General features: G+C 44.8%; 1 pseudogene; it reads left to right on the top strand.

Annotated features, from left to right (window-relative positions):
- Positions 1–42: 42 nt before the first annotated feature.
- The window catches only part of LOC141434422 (GDP-L-fucose synthase-like), a 13,869-nt pseudogene continuing 4,010 nt past the window's right edge, over positions 43–9,901 (top strand).

Genomic DNA, 9,901 nt, shown 5'->3' with positions numbered 1-9,901 from the left:
ATCAAAGTAAACATAGAGAAACATAGTATTTGAATTGAATGTCAGTGTCAGTGTCAAAGCAGGAGACGATAGGTGATTATAGTATTGGATTCGGGCCCGGCAAGTCATTTTAAATTTGCCACATATCCACTTCACGTTTCAGCTATTTAATTTTAGATTAAGCTAAAACTGTTACAGCAAAGACGGTAAGCAAATTATTAAAACTATTATACATATTTTAATGTAACGTTCAACATGTATTAAAAATTGATACTGTGTTTTCATGTTTTTGTTGTACTAAGTTACTAACAGATAACACTTGCATTGTTCTTTCAGATGAGTGGAGAATCAAGTATAATACTAGTAACCGGTGGCTCCGGCCTTGTCGGACAAGCGATTAAAACACTAATCGAACAAGAGAAGCAGGAGGGTAAAAACGAGACGTGGATATTTTGTGGATCTAAAGATGGTGACCTAAGGTATATATGTAGTTTCTTAGTGAGTTATTATTTAAAATTAGTTACGACATTGTTATGCCATAGCCCGAGGATAATTTATTCAGCGAAGTAGCAATGTAGTCATTTTCAAGTAATTTCAGTTGCTGCATTTGAAATAGCTAGACTACTAATAAATATAATTAGCCACAACTTAGTTATTAAGAATTAGATATGAATTTGAGAAAAGAGTACTGCAACATTCATACAAATAAAGCTACTTTCTTGCTTTTTTTTAAATTGATTACTACTGGTCTAGTTTGTCTATGATATGAGACTTCTTTTGTGAATATTTATCTATCAATATTTCACAGGATTTTTTTGGAAAAAAAAGTATCCTATGTGTCCCTCTGCTTGTGTTTACTCTAGAGTATAAAATAAATAAACACAACACCAATTTCCAGTTGGCTGTGACATTCAACTTGCTTATCTTATCAACATACTCAGACCGGATACAAAGTTACATTCTTGTGGCAAGTTGCATGATTCTGTTATGGGTATATTTACATCTATACCTATATAAACTAACCCAAAAAAAGTTGGAAAACCCCGACTTTGTCACTTCAAAGTTAAATATCTCAAAAATGCCTAAACATGGCGGAAAAAATGATTAGCAACCGGTAAGCGATACCCTCTCCGTTCTAGATAAATACTCAAAGTTTATTTATCAATAGTTGTCAAACTTTGTTTCAGAGATAAACAGCAAACGGAAGCACTGTTTGAGAAACATAGACCCACTCATGTCATACATCTAGCGGCCATGGTTGGGGGACTGTTTCACAACATGGCTCACAACTTAGATTTCTTCGTAAGCGCCCAATATATTTACTGTTTAAAATATAATCAGGAATTAAGATAATTAATGATGCCCAGTAGAATAGGTTAAGGTTTTTACTTATGTTCGTTTTTTAAACTCCATAGCCCAAGTGTTTTCAATGCGCTTGTATTTAGCAAAAGAAAAATGAAAAAGTTTTTTTTTTATTTCTTACAAATAGTGAATGTCAACGTCATCAGCACTGGTCATCAGCTATAACTGTGTTATACACTCAATAAAATTACCTAGGGATATTTTTTATCCCACCCTAGACAGTTTTGAATATTTCAATCTCACTAATATTATAAATGCGAAAGTTTGTAAGTCTGTTTGTTTATTTGTTTGTTATTTCATCACGTTCAAACCACTGAGCCGATTCAGATAATATTCGGTATACAGATAGTTTAGGTCCCGGAGAAGGACATAAGATAGTTTTTATCCCGGAAAAGGGCAAAGTTCCCGCGGGATAGCGATAAACGAATTATGCGCGGACGAAGGCGTGGGTAACGGCTAGTATAGGCATATTTATTACTACTGAGTCAAATAGCAAATTTGTCTAGACTCGTGGAATAATGGGCATCCCGAGACTTTTTTGAGGTGTGTATTATGTAAGGAAAAAATTGCGCAAATTTTTTTTTTTCTTAATTCCAAAAAGTTCATTGTCGAAGATAACAGAAATCAAGAACAACACGATGTTATAATTTAGATTTAGATAACGATGCGAGTACAGTAAGCAAAAAGTTTTTCAAGATTGGTTTTAAGTCTTTATGCATTTTTTATTTCAACTTAAAATTTTGTTACTTTTACGGTCATCCCGAAAAATCCACACCGAAAATACAAATTGAAACATAGATGCACAGAAAAACCAGAAAAAGAGACCAGCGCTGGGAATCGAACCCAGGTCCTCAGCATTCCGTGCTGCGTGCTATACCGCTACACCACCACTGGACAGGAGTACAGACACAAATTTCTCCTATGCACCACATATCTCAGCTTGTTTGTTTCTTATTTAGTCACTTAAGCAGCGACACTAGCGACATCTATGCTTTTTTCGCCTATGATCTATGATTTTTCGTTTCAAATGATATTTCTCTGCCACAACTACCGTATTGCAAATGAGTTGTCGTTCATTGTGGTGTCCTAGGACTTTGTTCATCAGTGGACCAGTTCCAGCTGATGATGATGATGATGAGCTACTGTAATAATATAGTGTGTACTTTATGTGCAGAGGGAGAACATGGCTATTAACGACAACGTGCTGGCGGCGTGCCACAGCCGCAGCGTGCGCAAAGTGGTCTCCTGCCTGTCGACATGCATCTTCCCGGACAACACAACATACCCCATCGATGAGACCATGGTGAGTTGAAAGTTTTTTTTTCTATTTTTCTCCAAGGCTTAAGGGCACCTAGACCTAATACAATCTAGGGCTCTTTAAGGCTAGAGTGAATAGGCTGTTTGTTACTGAACCAGCGAGATACCCAATGGATCCGACGCCATCCGGCCCGGTCCGCTCGGTTTGAATCGTACTTAAAACGACGGAACACCACACCCTCCGGCCGAAGTCGGAGCGCAGGAACATCTGCTGGTGGGGCGTACCCAGCTTCTGGTCTAAGGGGGGGCTAAGTCAGATATTTTAGGTCAGATCGCCCGCGCTTGTTTTGTCATGCACACTACACAAAGACACCTACTTGAAACACAGGATATATGTAGAGTGTAGGGCAAACACCGGCAAGGAATCCTCTCATATCATAGGTCATAGATAAACGGGGCATAACATATTGTAGAACATACAATTTCCTCCCCCGTATACCCATGGCTGCTTGGCAGGCACTTGGATACCTAATACTAATACTTGCGAATAAAACAAAATTATACTTACCTGAAACGTTTAGGTAATTAACTAAATGTAAACAAACTTCAGCAGCCAGATTTGGTACATTCAAGGTGTTTATACATTTTACTTATCTATCGTTGTAATACAAACTAGACTAGTGTATTTCAATACAGAAATGTAAATGTTTAGATAGTTTAACGGGGAATTTCAATGTTTAAGACACGAATTGGCGAATGTTTTGTTTACAGTTTAGTTAGGTACCTATCCAAACTCAAGTTTTTAGTTAATAACGGGACTGTAAAAAAAATTTTGTGTCATTCTAGTTTTAAGTAGCGTTTAAACAAATGGTTACTTACTTTCGGAAAAAATTGCTCTTTTTTCAGGTGCATAACGGACCGCTCACATTTTTCTAACTACGGTTACAGTTACGCGAAGCGCATGATTGATGTTTAAAAACAGGTGTTGTTTTTGATACGAACTATACAATATAAACTTTTTTATTCCAAGCCAAAAAGTTAATAACGGAACCCTTATGGTTTCTCCATGTCTGTCTGTCTGTCTGTCCGTCCGCGGCCTTGCTCAGGGACTATCAATGCTAGAAAGCTGTTTTAATAATAATAAAACATGAATAAACTTATGCTAGGCCGACATGCTAGAAAGCTGTAATATACGTACATAAAAAAATTCAAAAAAAAAATATTTAGAGTACCTCCCATAGACGAAGTAGGGGTGTTTTTTTTTCGCATCCAATCTTGTAGTGTGAGGTATCGTTGGATAGGTATTTTAAAACCATTAGGGAATTGCTAAGAAATTTTTTCGATTCAGTGATTTGTTTGCAAAATATTCAACTTTAAAGTGTACATTTTCATGAAAATCGAGATATTTCAAGTTCCAATAGTTCAAGGGGAAGTGGGTAATTTCGCCCGAGTTAGACACTCTACTTTTCATTTCGACTGTGAGGAAAGTAAAATACTACAAAAAAAATGAGAATAATTATAAATTGAATTTACTTATATCCAATTTCCAACGGTACCTTTTCGACCTGGCCACTTGCCACGGCCGACTATAAAAAAAAATCGAGTTGGTCACGACCAAGGAGCGCACAGCGTTAAAGCTGCGTTAGCACGTAGTTTTAATTTCCATTAACTTTTTCCATTGTGATGTGACTCGAAAATTAATCATGCATTTGTATGGATAATTTTCGTAACCTAACTAAAGAAAGAGATGTAAATGTTCGTGACGTATCAAATTTCTTGTTTCAAACGGATGTTCGGCGTTCAACCTCCAGTGTTGTATATAAGCTCCTTGGTCACGACGTGCATCTAGATGGCCATGCCGAAACGTGGAAAAAAAGTGTCATTGACGTAACTCAACTATCTTCGACTCCATGGCTAATCGAAATTAAAAAAAAAATACTTTCCACTCTAGAGATGAAAACGCAATTTTCCACCCGGCTATCTACCCATGAAAATTAAACTTTCCGAACGCGAGAGATGAAAAGTGATGATGAAAAATGTGTGTTTTTTTATAATAAAGAGTTTAAATACAAACATACTATATGTTTCCAGAGGCTACCACGAGCAGCATGGACGCACGTTTACCTCAGTCATACCGTGCAACGTGTTCGGGCCGCGGGACAACTACAGCTTACAGTCCAGCCACGTCATACCCGCGCTAGTGCGCCGTATGGACGACGCCATGAGAAACGGTTGGTTACAACACGGCTACGCGATAAGCGGCGCGGCGAGCGTTTACCCCAGTCATACCCGCGCTAGTGCGCCGTATGGACGACGCCATGAGAAACGGTTGGTTACAACACGGCTACGCGATAAGCGGCGCGGCGAGCGTTTACCTCAGTCATACCCGCGCTAGTGCGCCGTATGGACGACGCCATGAGAAACGGTTGGTTACAACACGGCTACGCGATAAGCGGCGCGGCGAGCGTTTACCTCAGTCATACCCGCGCTAGTGCGCGGTATGGACGACGCCATGAGAAACGGTTGTTTACAACACGGCTACGCGATAAGCAGCGCGGCGAGCGTTTACCTCAGTCATACCCGCGCTAGTGCGCCGTATGGACGACGCCATGAGAAACGGTTGGTTACAACACTGCTACGCGATAAGCGGCGCGGCGAGCGTTTACCCCAGTCATACCCGCGCTAGTGCGCCGTATGGACGACGCCATGAGAAACGGTTGGTTACAACACGCTACGCGATAAGCAGCGCGGCGAGCGTTTACCTCAGTCATACCCGCGCTAGTGCGCCGTATGGACGACGCCATGAGAAACGGTTGTTTACAACACGGCTACGCGATAAGCAGCGCGGCGAGCGTTTACCTCAGTCATACCCGCGTAGTGCGCCGTATGGACGACGCCATGAGAAACGGTTGGTTACAACACGGCTACGCGATAAGCGGCGCGGCGAGCGTTTACCTCAGTCATTACCCGCGCTAGTGCGCCGTATGGACGACGCCATGAGAAACGGTTGTTTACAACACGGCTACGCGATAAGCGCGCGGCGAGCGTTTACCTCAGTCATACCCGCCTAGTGCGCCGTATGGACGACGCCATGAGAAACGGTAGTTACAACACGGCTACGCGCGGCGCGGCGAGCGTTTACCCCAGTCATACCCGCGCTAGTGCGCGTATGGACGACGCCATGAGAAACGGTTGTTACAACACGGCTACGCGATAAGCGGCGCGGCGAGCGTTTACCTCAGTCATACCCGCGCTAGTGCGCCGTATGGACGACGCCATGAGAAACGGTTGGTTACAACACGGCTACGCGATAAGCGGCGCGGCGAGCGTTTACCTCAGTCATACCCGCGCTAGTGCGCCGTATGGACGACGCCATGAGAAACGGTTGGTTACAACACGGCCTACGCGATAAGCGGCGCGGCGAGCGTTTACCTCAGTCATACCCGCGCTAGTGCGCCGTATGGACGACGCATGAGAAACGGTAGGTTACAACACGGCTACGCGGGGTAAGCGGCGCGGCGATGTTTACCTCAGTCATACCCGCGCTAGTGCGCCGTATGGACGACGCCATGAGAAAAACGTAGGTTACAACACGGCTACGCGATAAGCGGCGCGGCGAGCGTTTTACCTCAGTCGTACCCGGCTAGTGCGCCGTATGGACGACGCCATGAGAAACGGTTGGTTACAACACTGCTACGCGATAAGCGGCGCGGCGAGCGTTTACCTCAGTCATACCCGCGCTAGTGCGCCCGTATGGACGACGCCATGAGAAACGTTGGTTTACAACACGGCTACGCGATAAGCGGCGCGGCGAGCGTTACCTCAGTCATACCCGCGCTAGTGCACCGTATGGACGACGCCATGAGCAACGGTTGGTTACAAACACGGCTACGCGATAAGCGGCGCGGCGAGCGTTTACCTCAGTCATACCCGCGCTAGTGCGCCGTATGGACGACGCCATGAGAAACGGTAGGTTACAACTCGGCTACGCGATAAGCGGCGCGGCGAGCGTTTACCTCAGTCATACCCGCGCTAGTGCGCCGTATGGACGACGCCATGAGAAACGTAGGTTACAACACGGCTACGCGATAAGCGGCGCGCGAGCGTTTACCTCAGTCGTACCCGCGCTAGTGCGCCGTATGGACGACCGCCATGAGAAACGAGAAACGGTTGGTTACAACACTGGCTACGCATAAGCGGCGCGGCGAGCGTTTACCTCAGTCTACCCCGCTAGTGCGCCGTATGGACGACGCCATGAGAAACGGTTAGGTTACAACACGGCTACGCGATAAGCGGCGCGGCGAGCGTTTACCTCAGTCATACCCGCGCTAGTGCACCGTATGGGACGACGCCATGAGCAACGTTGGTTACAACACGGCTACGCGATAAGCGGCGCGGCGAGCGTTTACCTCAGTCATACCCGCGCTAGTGCGCGTATGGACGACCCATAGAGAAACGGTAGGTTACAACACGGCTACGCGAATAGCGGCGCGGCGAGCGTTACCTCAGTCATACCCTCGCTAGTGCGCCGTATGGACGACGCCATGAGAAACGGTAGTTACAACTCGGCTACGCGGAAGCGGCGCGGCGAGCGTTTACCTCAGTCATACCCGCGCTAGTGCACCGTATGGACGACGCCATGAGCAACGGTTGGTTACAAACACGGCTACGCGATAAGCGGCGCGGCGAGCGTTACCTCAGTCATACCGCGCTAGTGCGCCGTATGGACGACGCCATTGAGAACGGTGGTTACAACACGGCTACGCGATAAGCGGCGCGGCGAGCGTTTACCCCAGTCATACCCGCGCTAGTGCGCCGTATGGACGACGCCATGAAAACGGTTGGTTAGAACACGGCTACGCGATAAGCGGCGCGGCGAGCGTTTACCTCAGTCATACCTCGCTAGTGCGCCGTATGGACGACGCCATGAGAAACGGTAGGTTACAACTCGGCTACGCGGTAAGCGGCGCGCGAGCGTTTACCTCAGTCATACCCGCGCTAGTGCGCCGTATGGACGACGCCATGAGAAACGGTAGGTTACAACACGGCTACGCGGTAAGCGGCGCGGCGAGCGTTTACCTCAGTCATACCCGCGCTAGTGCGCGTATGGACGACGCCATGAGAAACGGTGTGGTTACAACACGGCTACGCGATAAGCGGCGCGGCGAGCGTTTACCTCAGTCATACCCGCGCTAGTGCGCCGTATGGACGACGCCATGAGAAACGGTAGGTTACAACACTGCTACGCGATAAGCGGCGCAAAGGGTGCTACAGAACCCTATTACTGAGACTCCGCTTGTCTGTCTGTCCGTCCGTCTGTTACAGGGCTCTGTCCCTTGAGCCGTAATAGCTACACGTGAAATTTTCACAAATTATGGAACTGTGAGTTTTTTCGAAATTCATGTGCGAATTACATTTGAAATTTACGACGAGCTTTACAGTGAAGGGAAACATCGTGAGGAAACCTGCACAAACTGTGTGAAGTTCCCAATCCGCACTGGGCCGCGTGGGAACTACGGCCCAAACCCTCTCGTTCTTAGAGGAGCCTGTGCCCAGCAGCAGCAGCAGTGGGACATATATAGGCTGGAATGGGATGATGGCCGCTATAAGAACAAAATTGTCATTACTTTGTAAAAAGCTGGTATCTCAAAATCGATGATCTTTCCGAGTGAACTTAATGAATATTTGTTTTAAGGGGTCAAATTGCTGACGTATTGATTTGAGATAAGTACGAGATTTATTCAAAGTAGTGACTAAATACTTTAGTAAAAATAAAGTTAAAAATTGAAAGGGCTCGTCATACAAGAAACGTGTTTTTCAGCGTTCTTTGGTTGCTAGGCGTTGTTTTTTATATCATCATCATCATCATCATCATCATCATCATGCCAGTCGAAAGACGGTCACTGCTGGACATAGCCTCCCCCAAGGCTCTCCACTCAGACCGGTCTTGTGCTTTCCGCATCCACCGCGATCCCCGATCTTAACCAGGTCGTCGCTCCATCTTGTTGGAGGCCTACCGACAGCTCGTCTCCCGGTCCGCGGACGCCATTGAGAACCTTCTGACCCCATCGGCCATCAGTCCTGCCAACTAATGTGCCCCGCCCACTGCCACTTTAGTTTCGCTATTCTCCGGCTTTGGCGGTAACCTTAGTTCTACTGCGGATATCTCATCCTACTAATATATAATGTGAAAGATGTGATGAGTGATTGTGAGTGAGTGAGTATGTTTTACTTCTTCACGCTGAGCCAGCTGGACGGATTTGGATGAAATTTGGCAAAAAGTTAGTTTGTAACCTGGATTAAAGCATAGAATACTTTTATTACGATATTCCCACGGGATAGGATAAAATCTCTAAATAACAACAGCTAGGCTTAGAGTCATGAAATTGGTATGTAGGTAGCTGAACATCTGAATAACACGTAGGCTACTTTTTATCCGATATTCCCACGGGATAGGGATAAAATCTCGAACTAATAACCGCTGGTTTAGAGCCACGAAAGTTGGTGTGTATAGCTGGACATCTGAAAACACGTAGGCTACTTTTTATCCGATATTCCCACGCGGATAGGGATAAAAACTTGAAATAACAACCGCTGGGTTTAGAGTCATGAAATTTGGCATGGGTTGTTTTAATTTAACGTCAATGAAAACCACGCATGTAATTTTAGGGAATTCCGGAATTACAATTCAACTTGCTGTATCTAATGATTGACGCGTGCGAAGCCGCGGGTAAACGCTAGTTTCTAATATTATATATGCTTTTATTTTTATTCCAGGAGACGCTACATTCACGGTGCTGGGCAGCGGCAAGCCGCTTCGTCAGTCATCTACTCCTAGACTTGGCTAAACTATTTCTCTGGGTCTTGCGGAGCTATGACAGCGTTGAACCATATTTCTATCAGGTAAGTGAAAAAGAAATGCTGAATAGGTATCGGCGAGAGTTGATTCAAATGGATGATAGGATGGATGAATTCAGATCTATACTGGAAGTGGGGTCAAATTTAGCTTCCAAGATTTGATCCAAACTAACAAATAAGTAACAGGGCAAGCTAAAGAAAAGTCAAAGTCAAAATATCTTTATTCAATTTAGGCTATAACAAGCACTTATGAATGTCAAAAAAAAAAACTACCACCGGTTCGGAAAAACCTCTGTTGAGAAAATCCGACAAGAAAACTCAACGAGGTATATTATTTTTAAACAGATTTACAGTATTATGAAATGATATGTATACATCACAAGTATTTAACACAATTTATTTTTAAACAAAGCTTGCAATAAAAACACTTCCTCGCACATCTCTA

Source organism: Choristoneura fumiferana, chromosome 13 (genome assembly GCF_025370935.1).
Source record: "Choristoneura fumiferana chromosome 13, NRCan_CFum_1, whole genome shotgun sequence".
NCBI classification, from domain to species: Eukaryota; Metazoa; Arthropoda; class Insecta; order Lepidoptera; family Tortricidae; genus Choristoneura; species Choristoneura fumiferana.
The sequence above is the reverse complement of the archived record's forward strand: the minus strand, read 5'-3'. Positions and strand labels throughout refer to the sequence as shown.